Raw genomic sequence first — 13,006 nt, 5'->3', positions numbered from 1 at the left:
TTATTGATCTCATTGTTACAAAAAGACACTTATACTGGCCCATCAGTGCATCCTAACTTTGATTTTGAAAATACAGTCATGGAAGGCACATATGACTATAGAAATAGGGGACAGATCTATGAGGTTGATTTGCCTGATTCCTATCCCACCTCTTAAACACACGTAAACACAGACAGACATGCATGCCCATACACCCCTTCTTTATTGGCTCCATTGATAACATAAAATACCTATAACTGGAGACAGAGCTTTAAATTTCTCTCTGTATAAAAAGATTTATGGAGTGAAAAGCTCTTGACTGGGACTCTGGGCACACCCAAGGCACACATTTCCTTTGCCACCATTTTACAATCCTGGCCAGAATTTTCTTTGGCCAGGGTGCCTGAGTGGCTCAGTTGGTTAAATGTCTGACTCTTGGTTTTGGCTCAGGTCATGATCTCAGGGTTATGGGACTAAGCCCCACACAGGGCTCCACACTCAGTGTGGAATCTACTTGAGAATCTCTCCCTCTCCCTCTGTCCTTCCCCCTGCTCGTGTGTGCACACACACACACTCTCTCCCTCTTTCTTAAATAAATAAATAAATAAATAAATAAATAAATAAATAAATAAATAAATAACAAACAAATAAATAAAATCTTCCCAAAAATGAAACAATTTTTTAAAAATAATTTCCGGGTGCCTGGGTGGCTCAGTCAGTTAAGCGTCTGTCTTCAAATCAGGTCATGATCCCAGGGTCCTGGGATTGAGTCCCCCACATCATTGGGCTCCCTGCTCAGCAGGGTGTCTGCTTTTCCCTATACCCCTCCCTCCTGTTCACACTCTTGCACAAGTGTATGTGAGCTCTCTCTCTCAAATAAATAAATAAATAAATAAATAAATAAATAAATAAATAAATAAAATCTTTAAAAAAAATTTTCCTTTGGCCTTAGGAAAAAGAAGGAAGGATTTCTCAGGATTGGGAAATCAAGCCAAGGACTCTGGGGGCAGGGACAGAAGGGGAAATGAGGGTGGCATGGCAGGCAAACTCTGCATCTTTATTTCAGACATTCCTGATGCTTACACACCTTTCTCTGAATGGTTCTCTTGCATGCAAAATGGGCATAATAATCATTTACCTCACGGGATTGTTGAAAGGATTACATGAAACAGTGCGCTTAAGGCACACAGCCACAAGCCTGGCATACAGAAAGCCACCCAATGCCCTTTAGCTATTATCATCATTTGGCCTGTCATCAGTCTCAAAGGGAGTCTTCTAGGGTCTCAGACATTGGGTGGTAATTGGCCTGCCCCCAGAGTTAGTGGTTGTTTGTTGGTTCTTAGGGTCTCTGGAAGGTGAGCAGGTCTGACAGACACCTCATTACAGGCTGTTCCCCTGTCACCTCACCCCCACACTGGGAGTGGCAAGGAAGGCATTGGGCAAGAAACCCAGGAGTGAGACAATAGGTGTGAATGATGAAACAGGAAGTCTGGTTTGGAAGCAAGTACCAGCAGAAAACCACTCACAGAGAATAGAGAATACCCAACTCAGGCCGTTGATTGGGCACTGAGCCATCACTTGGCTCAAGCCTCAACGGGAAGTTTGTATCAGTGCCCAAAAGTTAAAGAACATGGTCACCAGGGAAATAGATTTAGTTGGAGACCAAGGGCTCATTTGAGACAGCACAGGCTTTTGCTTTCTGGGTTCAGATCTCGGGTCACTCTGTTATTATGTGACCTTGGGCCCATTATTCAGCCTCTCAGAGCCTCAGCTTCCTTATCTTTGAAAGAGGCAGGGCCTTGGGAAGATTAATTGTGATAACATGCAAAGAGCCTAGCACAGGGCCTGGCCCATTCCATAAATATGTGCTCCCTCCCACTACCCCTCCCAGGTGTCTGGGACACTGCTCCACCCCTTCCTTGTCTCCTGGCTAAAGACAGTTGACCACTACTTACTACCCAGGATGACGCCAGTTCTTGATTATTTGATATTGCTACACATCTGGCCTTATCACCAGTTATTGACGGCAATACCCTGCTGTTCTCTGTTCCACCTGGCTCCTTCCTGCCAGGTGGCTTCTCCTGCTGCACTTGGACAAGGATGAAGGGTTGGGCCAGGTCGCATGGTGGCACCAGGATTGATGTGAAAAAGTTTCTGCTTAATACTCCAAACTTATGGGAAGGAACTACTTTGGAGATTTTCTTTTTTTTTTTTTTTTTTTTTGAGATTTTCATTTATTTGAAAGAGGGAGCATGAGCTGGGGGGAGGAGCAGAGGGAGAGAGAGAGAAGCAGGTTCTCTGCTGAGCTGGAAGCCCAATTCAGGGCTCAACGGGAGGTTCGATCCTAGGACGGTGATATCATGATCTGAGTTGAAGGCAGACGCTTAACTGACTGAGCTACCCAGGCGCCCTGGGGAAGGAATTACTTTAAAAATGTATATGTATGCATGTACCTGTAATACACACCCCCTTGAAAAATCCTGAGTGCCCAGAGTATGAATACTCTGCTTGGTCCTCCCTCCACCATGTTTGTGGTTCCCAGGCTTCTCTTCAGGATTCTCTGCAGTTCCTCTTCCTCAGCACATCTAAGTGTTGCAATTGGGGTTCCACCCTCAGCCCTCCTCTCATCCTCCTCCACATGTTCCCTGGGTGATCTCACCCAGGGGCCATCACCACCACATTTCCCGATCTAATCCACGGCCCCATTCACACTCCCTTTCTGACCACAGATATGTATATACAGCTGCCCCTGGCACATTTCCACAGGGTTCTCCAGCCCCTCAGACTCAATCCTCTCAACACTCCCTTAATTCTTCTATATTTGGGGCCCCAGCAAATGACACTCTGTGCAAACCCAGAAGCCTAAGCAAACCTCCAATTATGGTTCCCAACTTCTGTCAATCCTATTTCCCTAGTCTCTCTTGACTGGATGCTCTCCTTTCTATCTCCACTCTGCAGCTGGCACCCAGGCTATTGTCCTACGGGCTCCCCACTTCCCCTTGTTCCGCCTGCGAGTCCTGCAACCACTCCCTGAACAGGCTCTTTGCCTCCCAGCTTCATACTCTGTAATTGTTCCAACCTGTATGGGGCTGGCTCAGTCAGTAGAGCGCGTGACTCTTAATCATGGGGTCGTGAGTTCGAGCCCTATGTTGGGTATAGAGAGTACTTAAATATATATATATATAATTGTTCCTAGAGAGACATTTTCAAAATACAGATTGCCTCTTAAAAATTCCTCAAGCCCTCTAGGTCAATCAGGATCCAGCCAGAGAGCTACATTAAGATTTCAGATTAGTTTTTCAGATCAATTGTTTAGGAAGTCTGAAGTTAACAACCATGACACTGAAAAGACAAAAAGAGCCAAAATACCGTGGAGGTGGCAACTCTCAGTAGGGGCCATTGTCTACTCCTAGGGCTGAGACAAAGAGAAGAGGTTGGGATAATTTATCCTATTTTACCTTAATAATGAGAACCAAACTAGTTTGATATGCAAAGCCCTCCTTCTGGCTCCAACTTATCTCCCTGGCCTCTGCTCAGGTCGCAGCACTGCCTTCCCCATCTTCAGACCAAGCCTGTGGTCATTGTGCTCTCAAACTTCCAAACTTTTCTACCTAAGCTGGCGCCACTTGAAATGAAATGTTGCTCTCCATTCTTTTCTGGTAAGTCATCCCTCAAGAAAGGCTCAAGGAGGCTTCGTGTCACTTTGAGAGCCTTTCCTGACCACTGTCCACCCCCACCCCCCTTCTGGCAGGTCCAGAAGCCCCCGTTCTTAAGGGTTTCCGTAACATCCTGGTCATGTTACTGTCATATCACATTGGATTCTTATTGTCATTTTAGGCATCTATGAGCTCTCTAGGGCAGGATGGCAGTCCCTTTTTCCTCTTTGCATTCTCTGCTTTCAGTTCAATGCCTGGCATATAGTATGTGCTCAATATATCGCTGAGTGTTAAAATGAGACTCATCTTGCCTCTCACATAGATAATAATCTCCTACTTGCTTTCCCCATTAAAACCATCCTTGCTAAGGGCAGCTCTGATCACATCTGTCCAATAATCAGAAAATCTTCAGTGGCTCCCCATTGTCTGAGGAATAAAGTCCAAACTCCTTAGTATACTGTCTGGCACCTGTCTCTCTGATCTTCCTATCTAGACTTATTGCCCACTATACCTCTGTACATACCATGTGCCCCTCCCATGCCAGCCACCCACTATTTCCTCAGTACCTTGAACTCTTTCCCTCTGGATCAGAGTTCACTCTGTTACCTTTCACCAGAAACACCATTGGGGGCTACATGCTACCCTGTTGAAATGCCCCTAGACTTCAAAGCCTAGTTCATTGGTTACCCACTTCAATGTAGGAAATCTTTCTACATCTTCCCTCAGTAGTAGGGGAATAAAGTCCCAAATGTTCATGACCTTCATGTCCTTGTAGATTCTGTCCCCTGCTCACTGGTCTAACCTTATCTCTTTCCACTCTCCTCCTTGCTCTGTCTGCCCTAGAATGCTAGTCTTCTCTGGTTCCTGGGATGTGTCATGCTCTTTCACACCCCTAAGCCATTGTGCAAGCTGTTCCCTCTGCTTGGGTGGCCCTTCACCTTGCTCTCTTTCCTGAACCCCAGATCAAGTGGGTGCTGTCTGTAACACACTCTCCCAGCACCCGGTGTTTGTCCTTGTTTTCAGCTACTGTGCCTATGTCTACAGGCTAGACTGTGTATGCTGGATGAAAGCAGGCCCTGGGTGGGTCCTGGTTATCATTATACCCTGGTACTTAGCACAGTACTTGGCACGCACTAGATGCTCAGTCTGCATAATAAATGCCGATTCATTAACAACCCCTTCATTTATAGCATTCTCAGCAGCCTGCAGCAAACCAGTCATTTGTGTATACCTCTCCCCATCTTGAGCATAAGCTTTGTTTTTTTAATGAAACTTTTTATTTTGGACATTTTCAAAGATACACAAAAGCCAAGAGAATGACAGAATAACCCCCCCCCCTTTTTCCATCACGCCTTAATAGTCATCAACATTTGCTCAGCCTTGTGTGAGATATTCTCCCTTCTGTTTTCTCCAGATTATTTTAAAGTACATCTCAGACATCATAAGTCAAACACTCCTTGAGGGTTGATGTGTCTTGTTCATCTTTGCTCTTCTCATAGCCCCCAGCTCAGCATCTGGCCCCTAACAGATGATAAATCCACAGTGAATTAATCAATTTAAAAAAATGTCATTCATTCACTCATTTTGCAAATTTATTCAACAAAGACTTCTTGAGCAGCCACTATATGCCAGGCACTGTTGGCATTGGGGATAGATTCAAGTGGGAGGGCACAGAGAATGAGTGAATGAATGAATGAATGAATGATGACATTCTAAAAGCACCTCATAGGGGACACCTGGGTGGCTCAGCGGTTGAGCATCTGCCTTTGGCTCCAGGCGTGATCCCAGTCTGGGGATTGAGTCCCACATCAGGCTCCCTGTGAGCAGCCTGCTTCTCCCTCTGCCTATGTCTCTGCCTCTCTCTGTGTCTCTCATGAATAAATAAATAAAATCTTTATAAAAAAATAAAATAAAAGCTCCTCATAGTGGTAAGTGCTATGCAGATCATTAACACAGGACAACTTGGTAGCAAGTGATGGAGTGGCTACTTAGAATCAGTGGTTAGGGAGAGCCTCTCCAGGGACGTGTCCTTTAACAGAGTCCTGAATGGCAAGAAGGAAGTAACATGGGGAGCCCAGGGGAGAAAGCATGCCAGAAGTAAAGAATAGCAACTTCAGTGTCCTGGAGGTGGAGCCGGCTTGACTGCTGGGGGAACAGAGAGACATGTGGTAGAGTGACAAGGCCAGGGGAAGTGGCTGGAACTGAGGTCTGAGGAGCAAGTTGCCCACATCCTGTAGGGCTTTATAAGCCAAGGCAAGAAGTTTGGGTTTTGTTGAAGGTTTGTTGGGAATCCTTTAGGAGCTTTTAAGCAGGGGAATGCTTTGTGATCTGTTCAAAATATCATTTTGATTATGGTGTGGAAGATAAACTCTAAGGTCAGCAAGGCAATTGCAATAGTTTAGGGGAAAAGGGTAGTTTGAGACCAGAGTGGGAGCAGTGGGGATGGAGAGGTGTGGAAGCCTCAGACTTTTTGAAGCCAGTGTGCATACCTCTTGCTGAGGGACCAAATGTGGAGTTAAGGCAAAAAGAATTAAGGACAATTCCTGGGAGGAGAAAGGTCACTCTTACAGAATGAGGGAGGCATCGATGGCTGGGGAGGTGGTGATCAGGAAGTGCCAGCAAATGAACAGTAGTGTGGCCATACAGATGGAGCCGGCTCTGCTCACACAGTTTTATTTTAGAGGCTTCTACACCCACCTCAGTTTCCTCATTTGTCAAATGGGCATGGTGATACCATCTTGAGGGGTTCTTTGAAAGTTACATGAGAAGGTACTAAAGGGCCAGCAGTGTCTGGCAGAGAGTCAACACAATGAATGAGAGTTCTTACCCATTGCCCCACCCTGAAAACACCCTTCAATGAGTTAGCCACTGTCTGGCAGAGGATCCATCCTGGGAAGTGGGTGGGTTTCCTCCCTCCTCTGGGAGTGTCAAAATTCCCAGGGAGAACCCATCCACCCACTCATTTGTTGGGTAATTCTTGTACTTTTGGTGTGTCCAATAGGAAGAGACTGGGACAATAGGGAAATTGTAGCCATAGGGCTAAGGCTTTCTAGGATGAGTGAGAACCAAAACTCCTGGGGTAATTGGACTTCCCCCAAAAGGGATAAGAATAAGAGGGAATGGTAAAAGAGGGAGACACTGCTTCTCTGTCCCATGTGGGACCCCGGGATGCATGACCTCCAGGGACCTGTACTCTCAGCCACAGGGTTCCTTTCCTGCCTCAATGACTCCTTGGGTACAAAGACCCCAAGGGATTTGCCTCTACTTGCCCTTAGGTGAGAACACAGGAACAGGGGCCATGGCATCCTGGAGTTCCTCTCATCTTCCCCTTGCTTCAATTTTTAAAGGGCTGTGTGTGTATGTGTGTGTACATTCATGTATACACCCATGCATATATACATGTATATGTCATATTTTATAAGTTCATATATATACAGAAAGACTAAAAAAATAAATAAACACTAAAATGTTAATGGTGAATTTTCTCTGGGTGGCTAACCTATGAGTGATCTTCATTTTTATCTTTGTGCTTTTTTGTATTTTACACAATGCAGTGCTTTTCCAATGAGGGCAAAATATTATAGTTCAAGACCCTCTAGGGATCCCTGGGTGGCTCAGCGGTTAGCATCCGCCTTTGGCTCAAGGTGTGATCCAAGAGTCCCGGGATCGAGTCCCACATCTGACTCCCTGCATGGAGCCTGCTTCTCCCTCTGCCTGTGTCTCTGCCTCTCTCTGTGTCTCTCATGAATAAATAAATAAAATCTTAAAAAAAAAAAAAGACCCTCTAGAATATCTTTCTTTCAAAATGCTCAGAATCTTCCTGGATTCTAATCTGTTCCTGAAACCATCTCCATGGGCAATGTTTTTTTTGTTTTGTTTTGTTTTTTAATTTTTTTATTGGAGTTCAATTTGCCAACATATAGCATAACACCCAGTGCTCATCCTGCCAAGTGTCCCCCTCAGTGCTTGTCACCCAGTCCCAACTCCCTGCCCACCACCCCTTCCACTACCCCTTGTTCATTTCCCAGAGTTAGGTGTCTCTCATGTTTTGTCACCCTCACTGATATTTTCACTCATTTTCTCTCCTTTCTCCATGGGCAATTTTTTTTTTTAAGATTTTATTTATTTATTCGTGAAAGAGAGAGGCAGAGACACAGGCAGAGGCAGAAGCAGGCTCCATGCAGGGAGCCTGACATGGGACTTGATCCTGGGTCTCCAGGATCATGCCCTGGGCCAAAGGCAGGTGCTAAACCCCTGAGCCACCCAGAGATTCCTCCATGGGCAATGTTTGTGTGAGAGTTAAGAGTAGGGGGTGTTCATACACTCACTTATTCATTTCATTCATTCTTAGATTTGACAGCTATTCGAGTGCATTATGGGTAATATTGCTAAACCCTCTGGTAACACAAGACATAGGAGGTATGGTTCCTAGCCTCAGAAGCTTTTCAAGTTCAGATTTTAAAAACTTAAAGCCTGAATATTGCAAGGAAATGAAGGAATAATGCAGAAAATCAAGGGTCCTGAGGAGGACGAGATGACTTCCACCTGGAGGTGTCAGAGGTGGTTACACACAAGAAATGGGATTGGAGGGATCCCTGGGTGGCGCAGCAGTTTGGCGCCTGCCTTTGGCCCAGGGCGCGATCCTGGAGACCCGGGATGGAATCCCACGTCGGGCTCCTGGTGCATGGAGCCAGCTTCTCCCTCTGCCTCTCTCTCTCTCTCTCTCTCTGTGTGACTATCATAAATAAATAAAAATTAAAAAAAAAAAAAGAAATGGGATTGGAATCAGCCTTAAGAAGTAGGTAGAGCTTGGATAAGTGGAGCAGGTGAAAGGGTATTCCAGGCAAGGTGAATGGCAAAAGCAAAGGCACAGAGGCAGGAAAGTATTAGAAGTATTTGGAAAATAAAAAAATTAAAAAATTAAAAAAAAGAAGTATTTGGAAAATAGCAAATAAAGGACCCTATGTTTCTTGGATACCATAGAACAAGTACAGATTTATTACATATATATAAAATAGACTTGAGAGTTTTGCTCAGAGTACTCCTATGGGGCAGTAGCATGCCATCATTCCATAGGTGGGGAAACTAAAAGTCTGAGGGGATGCCAGCTTCTCCCCACGGCCTCCAAGTAGTAATGCAAGGTCCCAAAAGAAAGAGTTCTCAGATTTTCTGACACCATGGATGCTCACATCTAGAAAAGAGCCTGCTAGACATAGAAGGTTCCCACCAAGAGAGAAAACCAAATCACTAAGAACATGGGGCAGCCTTTCATTACTCATATATAAGTGGCCAAACAAATAAATCAGCCCCATATGTGTCCCTGGGCTGGGCATCATTGCTTGGGCACAGAGAAAGGTGTATGAAAATATATGCCAGCTGTCAACATTTGTTTGGGTGGAGAAAGATGCAGGAAAGAGGGAAGGAAGGTGGAAAAAAGAAAAAAGAAAATGAATGAAATGTTTTAGAGAACACAGTTGAGAGAAGCAGAATTTCTGTATAAATACGTTTTTGCAGGCATCCTTTATAATGGCAAAAATGTGAACAACTAAAATGTTTGGGTAAAGATTTTAGTTAAAATAATTATGACATATTTGTACCATAGAAAAACTTCTTAGCCCTTCAAAGTGATAGAGCATATAGTCAATTGAGCATGCAACTCATGATCAAGCCCAACATTGGGGGTAGAGATTGCTTTTAAAAAGGTGATAGGGCATATATAATTGTTAACATGAAATAGTGCTTAGTAGACGTTTTTAAGTTGGAAAAAATTACATAATAGGGGCGCCTGGGTGGTTCAGTCAGTTAAGTGTCTCTCTTCGGCTCAGGTCATGATCCCAGGATCCTGGGATTGAACCCCACAACGTCAGGCTCCCTGCTCGGCAGGGAGCCTGCTTCTCCTCTCCCTCTGTCTGCTGCTCCCCCTATTTGTGCTCTCTTTCTCTCAAATAAATAAATAAAATCTTTTTTAAAAAAAAAATTATGTAATAGTATGTATGTGAACCTAGCTCTTTGCACATGGAAAGTATTTCAATAAATGGCTGTCAATGGTTGTGGGATTCTATTTTTTTTTTTTTTTTTTTTTTTTAACAAGCAGATTGTTTTTTTGAGATTGGGAAAGTTAGCAAGAACTCTAAACTGCTTTTATTTTTTTATTTTTTTATTTTATTTTATTTTTTTCTAAACTGCTTTTAAATTACAGTTTCTTATTTACTGCATTTGATCTCAGGCATTGTTCTTCATGTTCCTCGTCCATCTAGGCGCCCTCAGGGAGCCCTCTGGCAAGGGCTGCAGCCAGTTCAGCCTGTTTCCTGAAATGCTACACGTGCAGAAAGCTTGTCCCGCTGCCCGTCCTGGGCTTATTCACAATAGATCCTCAGCCCCAAAATAAGCAGCCAGGGTGTTTCCTCTTCCTAAAGGGGAAGCAGAAGCCCCTGATGAGCAGAGGGAAGAGTGAGCCCTGTCTAGACCATCATCCCAGGGGAATTCTATCCACTCAGTTCCCCCTGGAAATCCCCAGGCCCAGAACAGCTCCGCTGACTCAGGCCACCCATTCTGCAGGCACCTTAGATCCCAGCTGACCTTCCTTCTCCAGCACCCAGCTCCATCCCATCCCCCTAAGGAAAGGCAAATTATGCAAAGGCACGAGGGTGAGGGGGGATCTTTAAAGGGAGAATTTGCTCTCAGATAAGGTAATGGGTCCAATTAGAGCCTCCTTGATTGATGGGCCTGTCAGGTCCAGCCTTGGGTCCATGCCTGGAGATAATTCTCTCCTCTCAACCCTGGGAATGCAACTGTCTGGGGCTTGGCCAAAGAGATTCAAATAACAAAGAGACATTTCAGGAGTACAGGTAAACAGGCTCCATTATTGTTTCTGAGTAAAAGAAATAACCATGGGCAATTTATCCCCCAGGAGACATTTTGGCAACATCTGACATTTTTGGTTGTTACAAGTGGAGAGTGTGTTTGTGTACTGCTGGCATCCATGGGTAGAAGCCTGGGATGCTCCTACACACCCCAGAATGCACAGGACAGCACACATGTGTGCCGTCCCCCCCCCCCCCCACCTTAAAGAACCAACCAGCCACAAATGTCATAGTGCCTGAGGTTGAGAAACTCAGGTCTAAGGTGTGTTTTGTGCTTTATAAATACAAAGAAAAGGGGTTGTTGGGAATCCCCAGATTTGGAAATATCTGAAAAGGAAGACCTCCTGGGGAGAGGATTTCCCTAAGCAGCAATGTTTCCAAGCTGCTGGCCCCCATCCAAACATGCTATATAGCTCTATTTCAAAAGTATTTTTATTTAAAAATTTTTTTAATTTAAATTCAATTTAATTAACATATACTTACTATTAGTTTCATTGGTAGAATTCAGTGATTCATCTGTTGCAAACAACATCCAGAGCTCATTACTTCAAGTTCCCTCCTTGGGATCCCTGGGTGGTGCAGCGGTTTAGCGCCTGCCTTTGGCCCAGGGCGCAATCCTGGAGACCTGGAATCGAATTCCGAGTCGGGCTCCTGGTGCACGGAGCCTGTTTCTGTCTCTGCCTCTCTCTCTCTCTCTCTCTGTGACTATCATAAATAAATTAAAAAATTAAAAAAAAAACTCCTTAATGCCCATCACCCAGTTGCCCCAACGCCCCACCCACCTCCCCTCCAGCAACCCTCAGTTTGTTACCTAGAGTTCAGTGTCTCTTATGGTTTGCCTCCCTCTCAATTTTCATTTTATTTTATTTTCCCTTCCCTTCCCCTATGTTCATCAAAAGTTTGTTGTTGTTGTTGTTTTTCATCAAAAGCATTTTTAAAGTGATTGTCTTCTAAGAATGTAGGAAAGTGTTGAGGACAGAAGGAAAAAGACCTAGATTCTGGCCCCCAGTTTTGCTCTGATTCTGAGCATTTGGTAATTAAAGACAAGCTCTTTTGTCAGGAACTTAGTAAATAAAGCAAAAGAATAAAATCCGTATCTGTCATGTTAACCCTTATAATTGTCTGGAACCTTGGAAATGCCTTTGACTATGCCTGAAAATGTAGCAACACAATACAAAATGAGCTAGAAACTTAACACCACCTGAGTTAATTTAACTAATGGGTGGTCAAATATCTATGTGTAGAGAGCAAGATGGAGTCATTATGTCAAGCAGGGGCCTGCAACAAGCAATGACGCAAGCAGTTAAAGGGAGTGTAGCTACCAGTCTATCACTGACACCAGTATCAGCTAACGACACACTCAGACCTCATACCAGGAGAAGCAGAGGAAGTCTGCAGGGGCCCAAAGCTGATTAAACCCCTTTACGAAGGGAGGATTTTTGCAGCAAACTGTCAAACTCTTTGGACACTGACCCCTCTATGTCTGACCAATTGAAAAAGGCAGCTGCTGCCGAAGGCTCTGCCCAGTTGATCTCTGATCAGACCTGAGAGCCTCCACTGCTTGAACATAAGCAGTAAGTTCCAAGTAAGTGCCAAGAATTGACCCGGATCAGACTGAGGCCTCATCTCAATCATGTACCGCAGACGGACTTCGTGCTTGGTTCATTAACTTCCTATCCCCTGCTTTATCTTGTTTGTTGTGTGACTTGTGTCCTGCTTTGTGTGTCTATGAGAAGCCAAGTTAATCACGTGTCAAAATGTCATTGAGTTTGGAATCTCGAACTTGTTTTATAATTATGTTAACCTTGCTTTATGACTGAATAAAGCTGACAATGTGCAAAGACGCAACTCACGTGTGCACCTTCATAGCATGCTCATGACACTATGGTTGAGGTTGTGTCAATGAAGATTTAAATTAACTGTGTCTGCAAAAGGTCAGCCAGACCTTCACTTTGCTTCTCCTTACAAACTCTGAGTACTTACTTGGATATCTTGAGCCTCTGATAGGATGCTTACATGTCCTCCTTCTTGGACTCCTTCCCCAAGATCTGATTTGATTCATCAAGCATATCCTAAGCCCTTCCAATATGCCCAGCAGTTTGGTAGCTGCTGTGGACAAATAATATAGCACCTGTGTGCTAATTTAGGATGAGCATCTCTAGGATTTTGAGACTGGAGGCTTGGAAAGATAGTATTGCCTCTAATGGAAGACAATACTTGGTGAGTGAGTGGGAGTTGGATCAGGCTGGAAGACAATGACTCAGGGATGGGATGATCAAGGATGTCCCAGTGGAAAATGTTGGTGAAATTGTTGGAGCTGGAGGGTTGGATCTCAGGTGAGAATATGAGCTCAAGATCTAAATGTGGAAATCTTCCACATTAAGATGAGTCCACCGAGATGGCAGAAAATAGAACAGAAGCCCAAGGGCTGGACCTTGAGGTGCAATTCAGAGCTGAGAGGTAGGAGGTGGAAGAGAATGCAGCCAAAGGGGATGACTAAGAACAATT

General features: G+C 44.5%; 1 long non-coding RNA gene across 1 annotated transcript; it reads right to left on the bottom strand.

The window, feature by feature from the left end:
• Nucleotides 1-4,976: 4,976 nt before the first annotated feature.
• On the bottom strand, nt 4,977-11,196 carry LOC144320146 (uncharacterized). The gene is made up of 3 exons (XR_013385716.1): nt 10,982-11,196; nt 9,847-10,045; nt 4,977-5,156 (listed from the first exon to the last, which is right to left on the bottom strand). It is a non-coding gene; the product is annotated as an uncharacterized LOC144320146 (long non-coding RNA).
• Nucleotides 11,197-13,006: the final 1,810 nt, after the last annotated feature.

The sequence above is a fragment of the Canis aureus genome, chromosome 9, assembly GCF_053574225.1.
Source record: "Canis aureus isolate CA01 chromosome 9, VMU_Caureus_v.1.0, whole genome shotgun sequence".
Classification (NCBI taxonomy): Eukaryota; Metazoa; Chordata; class Mammalia; order Carnivora; family Canidae; genus Canis; species Canis aureus.
The sequence above is the reverse complement of the archived record's forward strand: the minus strand, read 5'-3'. Positions and strand labels throughout refer to the sequence as shown.